Source organism: Pelobates fuscus, chromosome 3, assembly GCF_036172605.1.
Source record: "Pelobates fuscus isolate aPelFus1 chromosome 3, aPelFus1.pri, whole genome shotgun sequence".
NCBI lineage: Eukaryota > Metazoa > Chordata > Amphibia > Anura > Pelobatidae > Pelobates > Pelobates fuscus.
This window is the reverse complement of record NC_086319.1, coordinates 251,326,955-251,340,514: the sequence shown is the minus strand read 5'-3', so window position 1 is coordinate 251,340,514 and position 13,560 is coordinate 251,326,955. Positions and strand designations below refer to the sequence as shown.

General features: G+C 39.3%; 1 protein-coding gene across 3 annotated transcripts in view; it reads right to left on the bottom strand.

Annotated features, from left to right (window-relative positions):
• The window catches only part of LOC134602882 (uncharacterized), a 79,533-nt gene that overhangs the window by 48,746 nt on the left and 17,227 nt on the right, over nt 1–13,560 (bottom strand). Inside the window, exons 2-3 of one of the 3 annotated variants that reach the window (XM_063448324.1) lie at nt 3,333–3,390; nt 1,128–1,171 (exon numbers count right to left, since the gene is read on the bottom strand). The gene's annotated coding sequence lies outside the window, so the exon portion shown is untranslated. The remainder of the gene's footprint in view (nt 1–1,127; nt 1,172–3,332; nt 3,391–13,560) is intronic. The other 2 variants (XM_063448323.1, XM_063448325.1) reach the window with 2 other exon arrangements.

The following is a 13,560-nucleotide window of genomic DNA, read 5'->3' as shown; positions in this document are numbered from 1 at the left end:
CTGTGTGTCTATCTCTCCATAGATATTTTTGTTTCTCTTCCCACCAGCACATTGTCTCTTCGTCTATGTCTCTTTGTGTGTGTCCTAGCACCTCCATTACATGTGTCTCATTTGCTCCCTCCAGCCCCCTCATCTGTCTCATTCCCCCAACCCCCATATGACTTTTTTCCTCCCTCCTCCCTCTATGTGTCTTACTCTCTTTCCACCAACCATGCCAGCTCACCTCCCTCCTGTATAGCATGAACAAGTCACAGACCGCAGTAGAGGAGCTCCTGTAACCTCTACCCAGTCTGACAGGAAGCAATGAATTGCTCTCAGTGAGCACTTCCTGACAGGCCAGGTGGAGGATACAGAAGCTTCTCTACCACAGCCCACGGCTTCGCCACACTACAAGCAATGACTGGACTGTGTCCTCCCCTCCAGTCAGTCTACAGATTGTGCACCCTCTGGGCCGGTGCACCTTAAGGTATCAGCCTGTCCTGCCTTATGGTAGCGCTGGCCCTGACTCTGCATAAAGTGGCAGCAGGAGCACTTCTGAGTAAGTTGGGTTACGAAGGTGATCAAAATATCCTGTGTCACAATCGGGATAAAAAAGAACCATTATGACTAAGGGCCAAAATACATCAAAAATGTAGACTGATATATAACAAAAAAGGTCAAATATAATAGATAGGGACACGTACCCATATGTAGAAAGCCTAGGAGTGCAGCAAGGTAGTCTGGTAACTATGGCAACTATGCCAAACAAAAAGCAGCCAGAAAGGGCTCATCGGCATTAACCCAAAGCCGGAACTCACTCTGAGAAAGGCCAGGTTGCCATGGCGACACAGACAAATCCCCAGTACACAAAAAAGGGAAAAAAAACATAGAAAATATGGCAAGTGCCAATGGTATATACCTGGCCATACTCTTTTATACAAAATAATATAATAAAAAGTAACACAGAACACAAATGTAAATAGTCTAATTTAAAAATAAAGCAACAAACAATTAGCCAAAAAAGTATACAGTCTTCTTGTATGTTCTGTCTTCAGCTTTGGCATGTGCCAGAAGCCTGTTTCACTGTTAGAAACACTAAAAGCATGCGATTACTTCTGTTTAAGATACAATTACTTTAGTAAGCTTACATATCAGTTTACCTTAACGTTCTGGATTTGTCTTGGTTTTGAATCTAAATTAAAAAGAAAGTTTACGTTTCAATATGAAATTGTTGTTCTTGTGTTGATAGAATAGTTTAAATTATTACATGGAAATACCTCATTTTCATTGGTGTACCTATGCAGCAGGGGATTAATAGACAATTTGAGGTTGACTTCATATGCTCCTTTGCACACACTGCAAATACTAATTGTTGGAGGCCAGAGATGGATCAAAACCCCCAATATCAAGGCATTGGCAGAGTGAGTGGGAGAGTGTGTGTGTTTTTATTTTTATTATTGTTCTAAATGTGTTCCCCCTATCTCTCTGGTGCTGAATCAACCTGTTTTTGAGCAATTAAAGTTTGTTCCAAAACATCTATATATTGACTTGACCTGTGCATAGTGAACATTTTTGGTTCGTCTAAATGAAATTGGATGACAATACATTTTGTCCTAAACGAATTTCAGCCACTAGTCGATTTGTATTGTACAAAATGTGTCTGATGTTTTTGGTTCAGAATTTCTATTTAAACAAATGGAATGCAGGTAAATTTTTCTTTGGTTTAGAAAGTAGTAAGTACCTAGTTTGGTATCCTTATGTGGGATTGCCTATTAAAGGAATTAGTGAGGGAGCTGTGTTCAATAGATCGCTCCCTATTTTGGTATCCTTAAATGTGGCAATCCCACATAAGAATGCCAAATTAGGGAGCTAGTTACTAAGCTGCTGAACGATCAAAATTAAGAAATGGGCTTTTCTTGAATTTGATCTTTCCGCTGTTTAGTAGATAACTCCCTAAATAAAATTGATGCACTTATGTGGGATTGCCATATTTTAGGGTACCAAATTAAAGAGCTGTTTAGTAGATATTGCTCTCTTATTTCGTATCCTTAAATATAGCAATCCCACATAAAGATACCAAATTAGGGAGGTGGAACAAAAGTTATTTTTTTTTTTTTTTTTTTTTATTCTGGTCTTATGGATGTTTAGTAAATTGTTCCCAGATTTGGTATCCATATGTGTGATTGACATATTTAAGGATACCAAAGTGGGAGCTAATAAAGAAACACAACAACTCCCTAATTTGGTAGTGGTAGCAAATATCAGTTGGTAATCAAATGTAAGGGTAACAATTTTACATGAATGAAAAATTAACGAATGGAATGGAAACTTTTGTTTCGAGTGACTCGTTCATTAGGGCATTCTTTCATTTACTATTTGGAAATCAGAAAACCAATTTTATCTGAAAATTCTTAAGACAAATGCCTAAGTCTAATAATGACTAGATAGTTACTCCATAGGCTATTTTGTAACAATCCTTTTGTGTGGCTGTGTTGCAGCGTCGGGATATCCTTTCATTAGTGACCTTTGTTCATTAATCAGATGGGACTACTTAGATGAGACCCGTGGGAGGCTAAGATTAAGCTACCAGTGGACCATTTAGAATTCATAGATATCTGAAAAAAACTTAATTGTCAGTGGCAAGCTGAATTTACATATTACAGTAAAAAAAAAAACAACCCACACATGGATATGAAGAGTTCTATGCTACAGTGAGCTCACAGACATAACTGGAGATGTATCAAACTGTTATGTTGTAAAACGTGGTTCAAATATGTGCAAGTTGAGGACTCACCAATGGTAAATGCTTTCTGGTTCAAATGGTTTCCATAGTCATTCCCATTTTTATTATCACTTTAGGTTAGAACAGAACACTTTGATGATTGATTTTTATAATGCTATGTGTGTACTCCCAAGTACTTTCAATCCATGATGGCGATTGTTAGATCCTTTTTTTGAAAATTAAATAATGTTTAATGGAGGACTTTGATGCAACTCCTCAGTAGGATACTTTCTATGCCATTACCATATGTACTATTTTGTCTCTATATCTCACCAGCAACTGTTGTTGATTATATTTTGATTTACCTTTGTTTATAAAAACATGACTTTATCTGTATTTTCTCCCACTACATTTGAGCTAACCCTGTATTGTCCATGAGAAAATGCAATAAAAATGATACATTGAAAAAAATGATATAACTGCTTCTGGAACACTCCTCATTCACAGGATATTAACATTAAAAATTCAATTTTTATTTTGTAACCTTTTTATTTTATGACACACCAATTATTGCCCTTATTATTGAGCACTGGTACTGAATACTAAATAAATGTACTGTTTATGTACTCACAATTTTTCTTCTGATGGTAAAACCAAAACAATTGCTATTGCAATTTTTTCTACTTGACCTATAGCAAAAAAACAAAAAAAACAGAAAAATATGATTTTATTCTATGACAGGAGATAGAACAAAACAATTAAATCATAAAATAAAAATACCTTGTAGATATAAACGGTATAGTGTTACATGGTAATATGGTACTCTTGTATTCAGATAAATGTATTTTCGGATGAAAATCTGCATTTTCTTCCATTTGTCTAAATACCGAAAAACTGATTGGGATCCGAATTATCGAACAAACGAAGGGGCGCCGAACGAAATTCTTCCATATGCATTTTGTTTGTTCGTTAATTCACAATTCACATTCAGCCTTTTGTATGACCCGTGGAGAGCTCAAGTAAGTTTTAACCCTTTCTAAGGGGGCAAGCCACCTAAATGGTGGTTGTAACCATACTATAGGGACCATAGGATCAGGAATACATGCTTGTGTTCCTGACCTTATAGTGTTCCTTTAAGACTTCATGGGCAAAATGTCAATTCTGTTTTATCCTTGATTCCACAATAAACCTTTCTAAATACTCACCCTATGCTGTGGCTCTTCATTTTAGGAAGTGACATGGATCAACTCCCATCTGCTCACTAGTAAACTCTCATACAGGAAATGTCTTACAGAAAAAGCAGGGACAGCATTGAATAATGCAATTTGTATAATAACTCCTGTAGCTCTAATATGAATCTTAGAAGATTGACTGGGACTTAGGAGTCATAAGAGAGTGAGTATTTTGTAAAAAAAAAAAAATCCTTCAAATCCCACTCAAATCTTAATACTGAAAGTAAGCTCTATACATTAATACTATGTTGAACTCTTCTTAAAAAGTAACCCATGTAACTTTAGTAATAACAAGTATCCCAATATAAAACTAAAAAATCCTAAAACCCTTTATACACAAAAGTTACATTTAACACCATTGTAATCCTTAACCCAATAATCAGTGTTTGTGATAGAACATTTTTTTTTCTTTCAAATGTTTTTATTGTTTTTTTAAGGAATAATAAAAATAACAATAATTATACATACTTATCATCATTTTAAAACATCGGTAATATGTAAGCAGTATAATATGTGGGCATTGACATAACAAAGAACAGAATTAAAGAGAAAAAAAATGAAAAACTAAAAAGAAAAAGAAACTGGGGGAAAATGAATATATTTCACATCCATAAAATGATATTGACTATAAATAAATTAATGTATATGCATAGATAAAAACGTTTTTTAAGGTATATACATTTACATAGATGTCAAATAGAAGGTGATATATACGGTGAATAATGAGTCAAACATAAGTAAAAAAGAAAAAAAAAAGTTTTTAGGTCAGGTGGAAATATTCTTACTCCTGATAGCTTTCTCCCATTCAGACCAGTCATGTCTGAGCAGCACATTGGTTGCAGAAGGTATCCTAAGAGCAAGCTTGCATCTTTTGTTTTCAAATAAAACTAGTAAAACATCTTTGACAAAGGGAATGGTAACTGATTTCCAATTTCTTGGTATGATTGAAGTAGCCGAGATGAGGAGGTGGCCTAGCATTATTTTTTTATGTGCAGATAAATTGTCGGGGAAGCATTTGAGTAAACAAAATCCAGGTGTTATGTCAACAGGGAAGTCAGTGATGGTTATAATTAATTCTAATATTTGTTACCAGTTATTAGCCAATTTTGGCCATGACCAAAAAACATGGTATAAAGTACCAGTCTATCCACAGCCTCTCCAACATAAATTAGATGTGGAGAGGTGTAGTGTAAACATTTTAAATGGGGAGAAATACCAGCGGTAGATTAATTTCAAATGGGTTTCCAAATGTGAAATACAACGGGTAACACCTTTCAATGCTAATACCTCACCCAGGTCACTCTCCCATCTTGTTATATACGGTAGTTTTAAACCTACCTCGCCTGCAAAAAAGGCATAGCACATGGAAATAGTTTGTTTCCGGCCAGGATCTTAGATATAAACCTTTTCTAAATTTGAGAATTCCAATTTTCTAGATTTCAGATCCCGGTCGGAAATCCCGAAGTGCTCACTAATCTTTTCAACCAATTTCGCATGTGCAGGGGCATCAAAAATACTCAAATCAGAATTTCTTTTGTAGCTGTTCAAATGGTAAAAAATTGGAAGACAAAAACAAGTCATTAATACACTTAATAGAGTGAGAGGCCCAATATTCTACATCCAATTCAGGAATGGTCAATTTCAATACTGACAGAGGAGTGGCTCTTGACCGGACAGCAGAAAGGTGAATTTTTTGATATAAAACATATTCCAAGCCTTAATAGTGGTCTTGGTCGTAAGAAACATGTCCGCCAACCTTGTGCACTGAGATGGAAGCAAGCATAAAATATCGAATTAAATGTGGAGAGAGTTTGCTAGCCTCCATCTCAAGCCAAGGGGGACGGGTCATGCTCTTGTTTGGACTTCAGCACCATCGCTGCATTAGTTGCATAATAATAATTAATAAAATCAGGCAAACCCACACTGCCCTGACCCTGAGCTTTTGGAGTATGTTTTTTTTATTCCAGATAAGTTTCAAGAGAGCAAAATTTACCTTTCCAAAAAAAGATAAGAGAATCAAAAGGGGGGTGGCTCTAAGAAAATATAAAATTTCGGGAAGGAAAGTCATTTTTGCCGAATTAACCCTCCCTACACCGCCTCTGGAAATTGTTCCTAAAAATCGGACCAGACCTTACTTATAAGAATGCATCTTGGACAGGTTCTTGCATAGGTTAATGCCCAGATAAGAGATATGAGTCCCTCCAGTCGAAGTCAAACTGACATTTCAAAATATCTAGGTCATACCAATGTATGAAGAAGGAGAGAGCTTGAGTTTTGGCTTCAATTTATAGAACAAAATTTCGCTGAATTCCTGCAGGAGCGACATCAACAGAGTAAGTGAGGTCATTGGATTTTTAAGCGATAACATGATGTTGTCTGCAAAAAGGCAAATTTTATGTTCCTTTTCCCCTACTGCAATACCTTAGATATCTGTGCTGCATCGTATCTCAGCCAAGGACTCCATTGCCAGCACAACCAGGAGTGGAGGCAATGGGCACCTCTGTCTGGTCCCATTGGACAACGTAAAGTTTTCACAGATACTCTGGCAGTTGGATGACAGTATAGTGCAAACACAGCCCTGATGAAGGGGTCTGGGGTGTTAAAACGCAACAGGACTTCCCTCAGGTAATCCCAATTGATCCTATCAAACACCTTCTCCGCATCTAAAGAGAGCAGCAGAGAAGGCATGCGAGTAGATTTGAGATGATTAATGAAATTAATTAAATGCCTGCTGCCATCCGGAGCCTGGTGGTTCATAACGAAACCCACCTGGTCTTAGTCAATAAGGGATGGAAAAAGGCGATTAAGGTGATTAACTAAAAATTTTGAGTAAATCTTAGTATCATTATTAATTAAATGGGGCAAAAATTGGAGCAGGCATTTGGTTTCTTATCAGGTTTAGGTAACGTGACTATTTGTGCACCCAAAGCCTCTCCCGGCATTCCAACTGTATTCCAATAAAGATTGAATAAGTGAGTTAAATGAGGGGTAAGAATACTAGAGAAAGACTTCTAGTACATCACGGTAAAACATTTAGGCCCCAGGCTTTGCCTTGTGGGATCATATTGATGGCGTTTATAATTTCGGTTGAGGGGATAGGAGAATTTAGAGTATCCAGTTTATCCGTAGGTATCTGTTTTAAAGAGACCCTGTCCAGAAAAGAGCGTATTGTATCAGATGTGGGCTGTATCGTATTGGGATCAAAAACCAAATTGTACAATTTTTTGTAATACTCCGCAAACATATTGCTTATCTTGACCGGTTGAGTAACTTTAACGCCACTCTCATCCAATAGGTGCTCAATTCTTGATTAGGAAGCCCTGTGGCATAATTTAGAGGCTAACATTGATGATGCTCTATTCCCATTAACATAAAAAAAACTGTTTCAATCTCCTCAACATCAAGGCTGTGCTTTCCAACTGGATAGTGTTATTTTTTTTTCCATATATAGTCTTTATTTCGCCAACAGCATGAAAAATCGTACAATAGATTCAGTTGTTTGTGCCAGGTATACATGTCATTGCATTATGGGTACAGCAGCAATTAGTCTGGTTCTTTGCCTTCAGGACTATCATTTTTCGACATTTATTGTATCTTGTTACATACGTATATGAGCCAGCTTTTCGCACATGGGCTATGGTGGCTTCTTTGCCGTGATGTGTCATGTGTGCATTAGGTAATGTGTTGGCAATTTGTGGGGAGAACAGGAACTGGGGGGGGGGGGGGGGGGGAGAATTTAACTCGGGAGTGGAGACTTAGAGTCCCCCAACCTTGCTACCCAGTGTCTTTTTGTTCAAACTAGGGTTCTTGTGGTTGTCAGTTGTATTCCCTTAGTTACTATTTTCTACATTTGGACGGGTCGACTCTGTGGTCATTAGTGTCTGAATTATTATCTGAATTATTAGTTACTCTACAAGAGGCAGGAGCTCATGGCCTGAGTTTAAAACTTGCCCATTCTTTATCATACCTCTTCTCCTGACCCTGCACCCTGCTAGCCATCCGCTCATAGGAGCCTATTCCATCCATTCTGTCTTTGATTGCCTCTATGGCAGGTACTTGTTTGCTTTTCCAGTTTTGGGCTAGTGGATCTTTGCTACAGTGAGTATGTTTATTAACACTTTCTTATGGGGGTGCAGTGAAAGTTCAGGTATCATGTGTAGCAGGTAATATTCTGGTCGCAACTGGACCAGGAGGCCGGTAGTGCTCGAGATGAGGCCCTGTATTTGTGTCCAGAATGCTCCCAATAAATGGCAGTCCCGAAACATGTGTAGCATGGTGCCCGCTCCCCCCTCACATCGCCAGCAGAGCTCGGATGAGCTCTTGTAAATTCTTGACAGTCTTATTGGGACCAGGTACCATCTCATGCCAATTTTACAGTATGCCTCCCACAGCGAGAGGCTCTTTGAGGCGCTCTTTGTATTTGCCATTGCCTTGTGCCATTGTGCCAGAGTCAGTTGGTGGCCCAGCTCTCCCTCCCATTGTATCATGTAGGATCTTTGATAGTGTTAATTTTAACCTTAACATCTGAAATCTGAAGGACCAATTATAAAGTTATTTTTCTAAATCTCTCACATTTTTAGACCAAATTTTTTTCAAGTAGGAGGCACGTTGTATAAAGTGTCCCCTGAGAACCGCTTTATGGGTGTTCCACAACAAGGTATCCTGTAAATATAGAGCTGCATTTTCCCTAAAATATTTAATAATCGCTGATTCAGCCAATGTTTTATCCTCAAGCTCAGTGACTAAATAATCACTCAGTCTCCACTGTCTGTTTGGGTTCGACTGGAAAGACTCTTCTATACACATCGCTATGGGGGCATGATCGGACCAAGTAATGTCCAAAATTCCCGAGCCCAAAACAAGGGGTGTGGTATTCTCACCCACCAAGAACCTGTCGATCCGAGAATACATGTTATAAGCTGCCAAGTGACAGGTATAGTCACTATCTCCTTCCTGCGGAACACTCCAACTGTTGAATAGGCCCTGGGAAAAAAGAAATTTGGAACAAATATCAGCCAATTTTTCACTATTATTTCACTCAATACTATTTACTGATCCATTCCAAATTAGATATCTGTCTGGGTCCAAAGTCACGTTGTCTGTATGGCAAGCTACATTTTACTTAAAAATATAGAGACGCCCCTAGACTTCTTACAGAATGCAAAGTGATACTGGGTGGGGTAATCTTCAGAATATTAATGCTATTTGTTTTAAAACGGGTCTCTTGAATGAATAGTATCCCTGGTTTGTTGGGTTTTACCTCTTTAAACAAAAGTCTCCGTTGTGGTGTTCAATCCCCTTACATTAAATGATAAAAATGTTAAAACCATTCCTATCACTCAAAAAGAGCAAACAAGAACAAAAGAAAAAATTGGTGAAGGGATCTGAACACGCCGCACAAACGAAAACATATTTTAAAATTGAGCAATCCTACCTGGGTGAGTAAGGTCCACTTGACCGATTTATGTTTGATTTATGTTTGACTCCATGTATCACTGAAATATTAGACAACGTTATTACATCATAACAATGAAACGGCGCATTATGGATAGCATTATCATTATTCAAAAGACATAAATAATACAAGGGTAAAAGATCTTGGAGATAACCCCTAGTAAGGGAAGAATTACAAATATGTTTCCAAATGAATAAAAAAAAAAAAAAAAAAGTATATAGAAGAAATAAGGCCATGAGAGGAGAAGTAAAAATTTCCTCCATCTCAAAAACATTTACTTTGGGGGGGAGAAGACCTGGGACACCGGACATCACGCAAAAGGAAAAAAAGGGGAGAGAAAAAACAAAAAAAACAACATACTAGTCCAGGATCAGGAAGCAGAGACATAAACCAGGATCTATAGAAAAAATACTTGTAAAATAATTCCAAGGGATAGGAGCCAGCAAACAAATGGAATACATGCAGAAATACTGAACCGAACACCAGGATGCATTGTTTTGAAACTCAAGGAACTGGAAACCAGGATCTAAAGTTCTTGAAGAATTGGAGAAGTACACAATCTAAAGCCACGGGAAATGGACAAAAAGCCAGAAACCAGGACCCCCAAAAAACAACCTCCAGAAACCATCAAGCCTTTGGATTGGACTGAACAACAGGAACTGAATAGCAGGTACAATGAAGACAGTAACTCAGGATGGCTGCACCTCCACTCCTCTAAATTTCCTTGAATGATCGGGCGTTGGTCTTTGATGGTATAATTTCGAGCATTGAGGCGGAACAGGACTTTAACCGAGTATCCCCATCTGTAGGGAATATTTCTTTGGTGCAGTGCAGCTGTGAACTGTCCAAAGTCTCTTCTCATCTGCATAGTGGCAGGGAAGAAATATTTGAATGTGGTGATAATCATTCAGCATTCCGTTTGAGCATATAGACCGAAGAATATCCTCCTTAATTGTAAAAAAAGTGAATTCTTGTGATCACGTCTCTGGGAGCATCTCGAGGAGCTGAATCTGGTTTTGGAAGATGATGAATGAGGTCAATCATTAGGTTCTCATCTGTCAGATTTGGCTTCACTGATCTCTTGATCTCATAATGTAATCTGAAAGTTCAGCAGGTTGAACAGAGTCAGGGATCCCCCTTATTCTCAAATTATTTCTCTGACTCCTGTCTTCCATATCACTTAATTTAGTGTTGGTGGAATTTAGTTGTATTTCCAATGATTGGATGCGCCTATTGAGGTTCACTATTGTGACTTAGTGTTGCAAATTCAGCTTTGAATTCATTTCTAAACTCTAGTACATCCTGTCTAATTATCTGCAGTATTTCCCATTCTTATCAGACGTAGCTGGAGATCTTCTAGAAGTTTATGCATAACGAGGGGGAAGTGGTGGTCCAAATGAGGGAATACCACACCCACTGCAGATTCAAAATTAGGAGTCATCTGTGTAATTTGGCCTGTCTGCCTCTTTGTAGATACTGTTGGCACCGTTCCAGCCTGAGGATACATCAAAATCTATAGCTTCAGCAGCCATCTTGGTTGTGACAGGATTATCTTGGGAGGGATGCATAAGCTCTTGAATATCTTTTTGGGCATCAGTTTCCATGTCAGGGTTACTGTCCTTAGTTCTGATCGAGGCTCTTTGCTGCACGCTCTGCCACCCGTGGGAGCAACATCTAGCCGCTCCGATCGTGATTAGCGCTCGGAGCGCACAAGCCTGCCCTCCCCACTTGTGGCACTCGCGGCCACAGTACCGCCACTTAGATGATGATGCGGGCTGTGACAGTGGCCAAGTGTGATCTAGGTCTGGGAGAAGGGTGGATGGGTGCAGGGATGCCCGAGGGAGCTATGGGTGACCCTGCTGGTGAAATAAGCCGTGATGTCACCATAAATGAAGGAGAGCAGGCCTGTGAGCCCTTACTCACCCCTGCAGCAGATCCTGTATTTCTTGCTGCAGGCATAGATTTCTCTGATTTCTTTTGTGCCTGCATGTTGAGTGTAATTTCTTAAAGTTGTAAAGTTGCTTCAGAATGGTCAATTAAGGCAATAAATTATGTTTTAGGAACATTTAAGTCCCAATGACCCCAGATAATGTGGCCATCTAAGATGGTGGCCAAGACACGCCCCCTTATTATATAACTTTTAATACAACTTTAACTAAAACCCAATGTGATCTAATTGTGATGTCCCTAACCTTTCTTAAAATCTGCAATAATTACCTTTGCAGGGTTAATGGACCTGGGACACTGCACTGGACTTCAATGTCCTAAAGTGGTCTGTGTGCCTACAGTGTCCCATTAACCCTTCTTTACTCTAACCACATCAGACATTGTCTTTAACCCCTTCAGGACGGTGTAAATAGTGCACGTTCTGATCAAAACAAAACGTAAACAAAAACTAGAATTTGCGCTACATGTCTGTTCAACCGTAGTTCCCCTCTTTCAAATTATATGCACCCACACTTATTATATATCATTTTGTTCAAGAGAAACAGGGCTTTAATTTACCATTAACTATTCATATATGGAACATAATTCATTATGAATAAAAAAAAAAAATGTGAGAAAATAAGATTTTTTTAAAATTTGTATTTCCGTCTGACATTTTAGCTGTGAATGTCATAATACTGCACATATTTGTAATCAGCGATGTCTCACGAGTACAACAGTATCCCCCATTAACAGGTTTTAGGGCGTTTTGGAAAGTTACAGGGTCAAATATAGAATGTTCCATTTTCAAATAGAAATTTGCCAGATTGGCAATGTTACCTTTGAGACGGTGTGGTAGCCCAGCAATGAGAATTACCCCCATAATGGCATACCATTTTAAAAAGTAGACAACCAAAGGTATTGAAAGTAGGGTATGTTTAGTCTTTTTTAGTAGCCACTTAGTCACAAACACTGGCCAAAGTTAGCGTTCATATTTGTTTTTGTGTTAAAAAAGCAAAAAACGAATATTTGGCCAGTGTTTGTGACTAAGTGGCTACTAAGAAAGACTGGACATACCCCACTTGCAATACCTTGGGTTGTCTACTTTTGCAAATGGTATGCCATCATGGGGGTAATTCTCATTCCTGGGCTACCATACGCTCTCAAAGGCAACCAATCTGGCAAATTTCAATGTAAAAAAAATGAAATGCAAGCCTTATATGTGACTCTCTAACTTTCCAAAACACCATGAAACCTGTACATGGGGGGTACTGTTATTCTCGGGAGACTTCACTAAACACAAATCTTAGTGTTTGAAAACAGTAAAACATATTACAACAATAATATAGTCCATAAAAGTGCCGTTCGTTTGTAAAAAATGCAAAAAACTTAACTTTTACTTAAAATATCATCGTTGTAATACAATTTACCAATTTGAAACACTAATATTTGAGTTCAGCGAAGTCTCCCGAGTAAAACAGTACCCCCCATGTACAGGTTTTATGTTGTTTTGGAGAGTTACAGGGTCAAATATAGTGCTTGCGAATTAAATTCTCTGCACTTTCTCCCTGTGTTGTCAGGCATGTCAATCAAATTTTAAAGGGAAACTCCAGTGCCAGGAAAACAATCCGTTTTCCTGGCACTGGAGGGTCCCTCTCCCTCCCACCCCCCAATCCCCAGTTGCTGAAGGGGTGAAAACCCCTTCAGTCACTTACCAGGGGCAGCGACAGGTCCCACGTCGCTGCTTCCTCCTCCCCCGCCGCTCCTCCTTCTGGTTACGTCGGCCGGTGGGCGAGACTGATCTCGCCCCGCCGGCCGAGGAGACCTAATGCGCATGCGCGGCAATGCCGCGCATGCGCATTAGCGCACCCCATAGGAAAGCATTGAAAATGAATTTCAATGCTTCCCTATGGGGAATAGAGCGACGCTGGAGGTCCTCACACAGCGCTATCCGAGCGCCGGCTCTGCTCTCAGTCTCCCTCCCCACAGCATCAGGGAGGTAGGCAGGAGAGGACCCGGGGAGCTCAACCAGCAGCTCCGCCGAGTTTCTCTCGCGAGATCTGAGCGTTGCCGCGGCAACGCTCAGATCTCGTGAGAGTGAACTCTAGCCCCACAGGGGCTAGAGTTTACTCTCCACTGGACCACCAGGGAAAGCAGCAGGAACAAGAATCCCCCCTCCCTACATAAGGTAAGAAGGGAAGGGGGATATTAAGTAATGTACCCCCACCTCCACCCCCACAATCCCC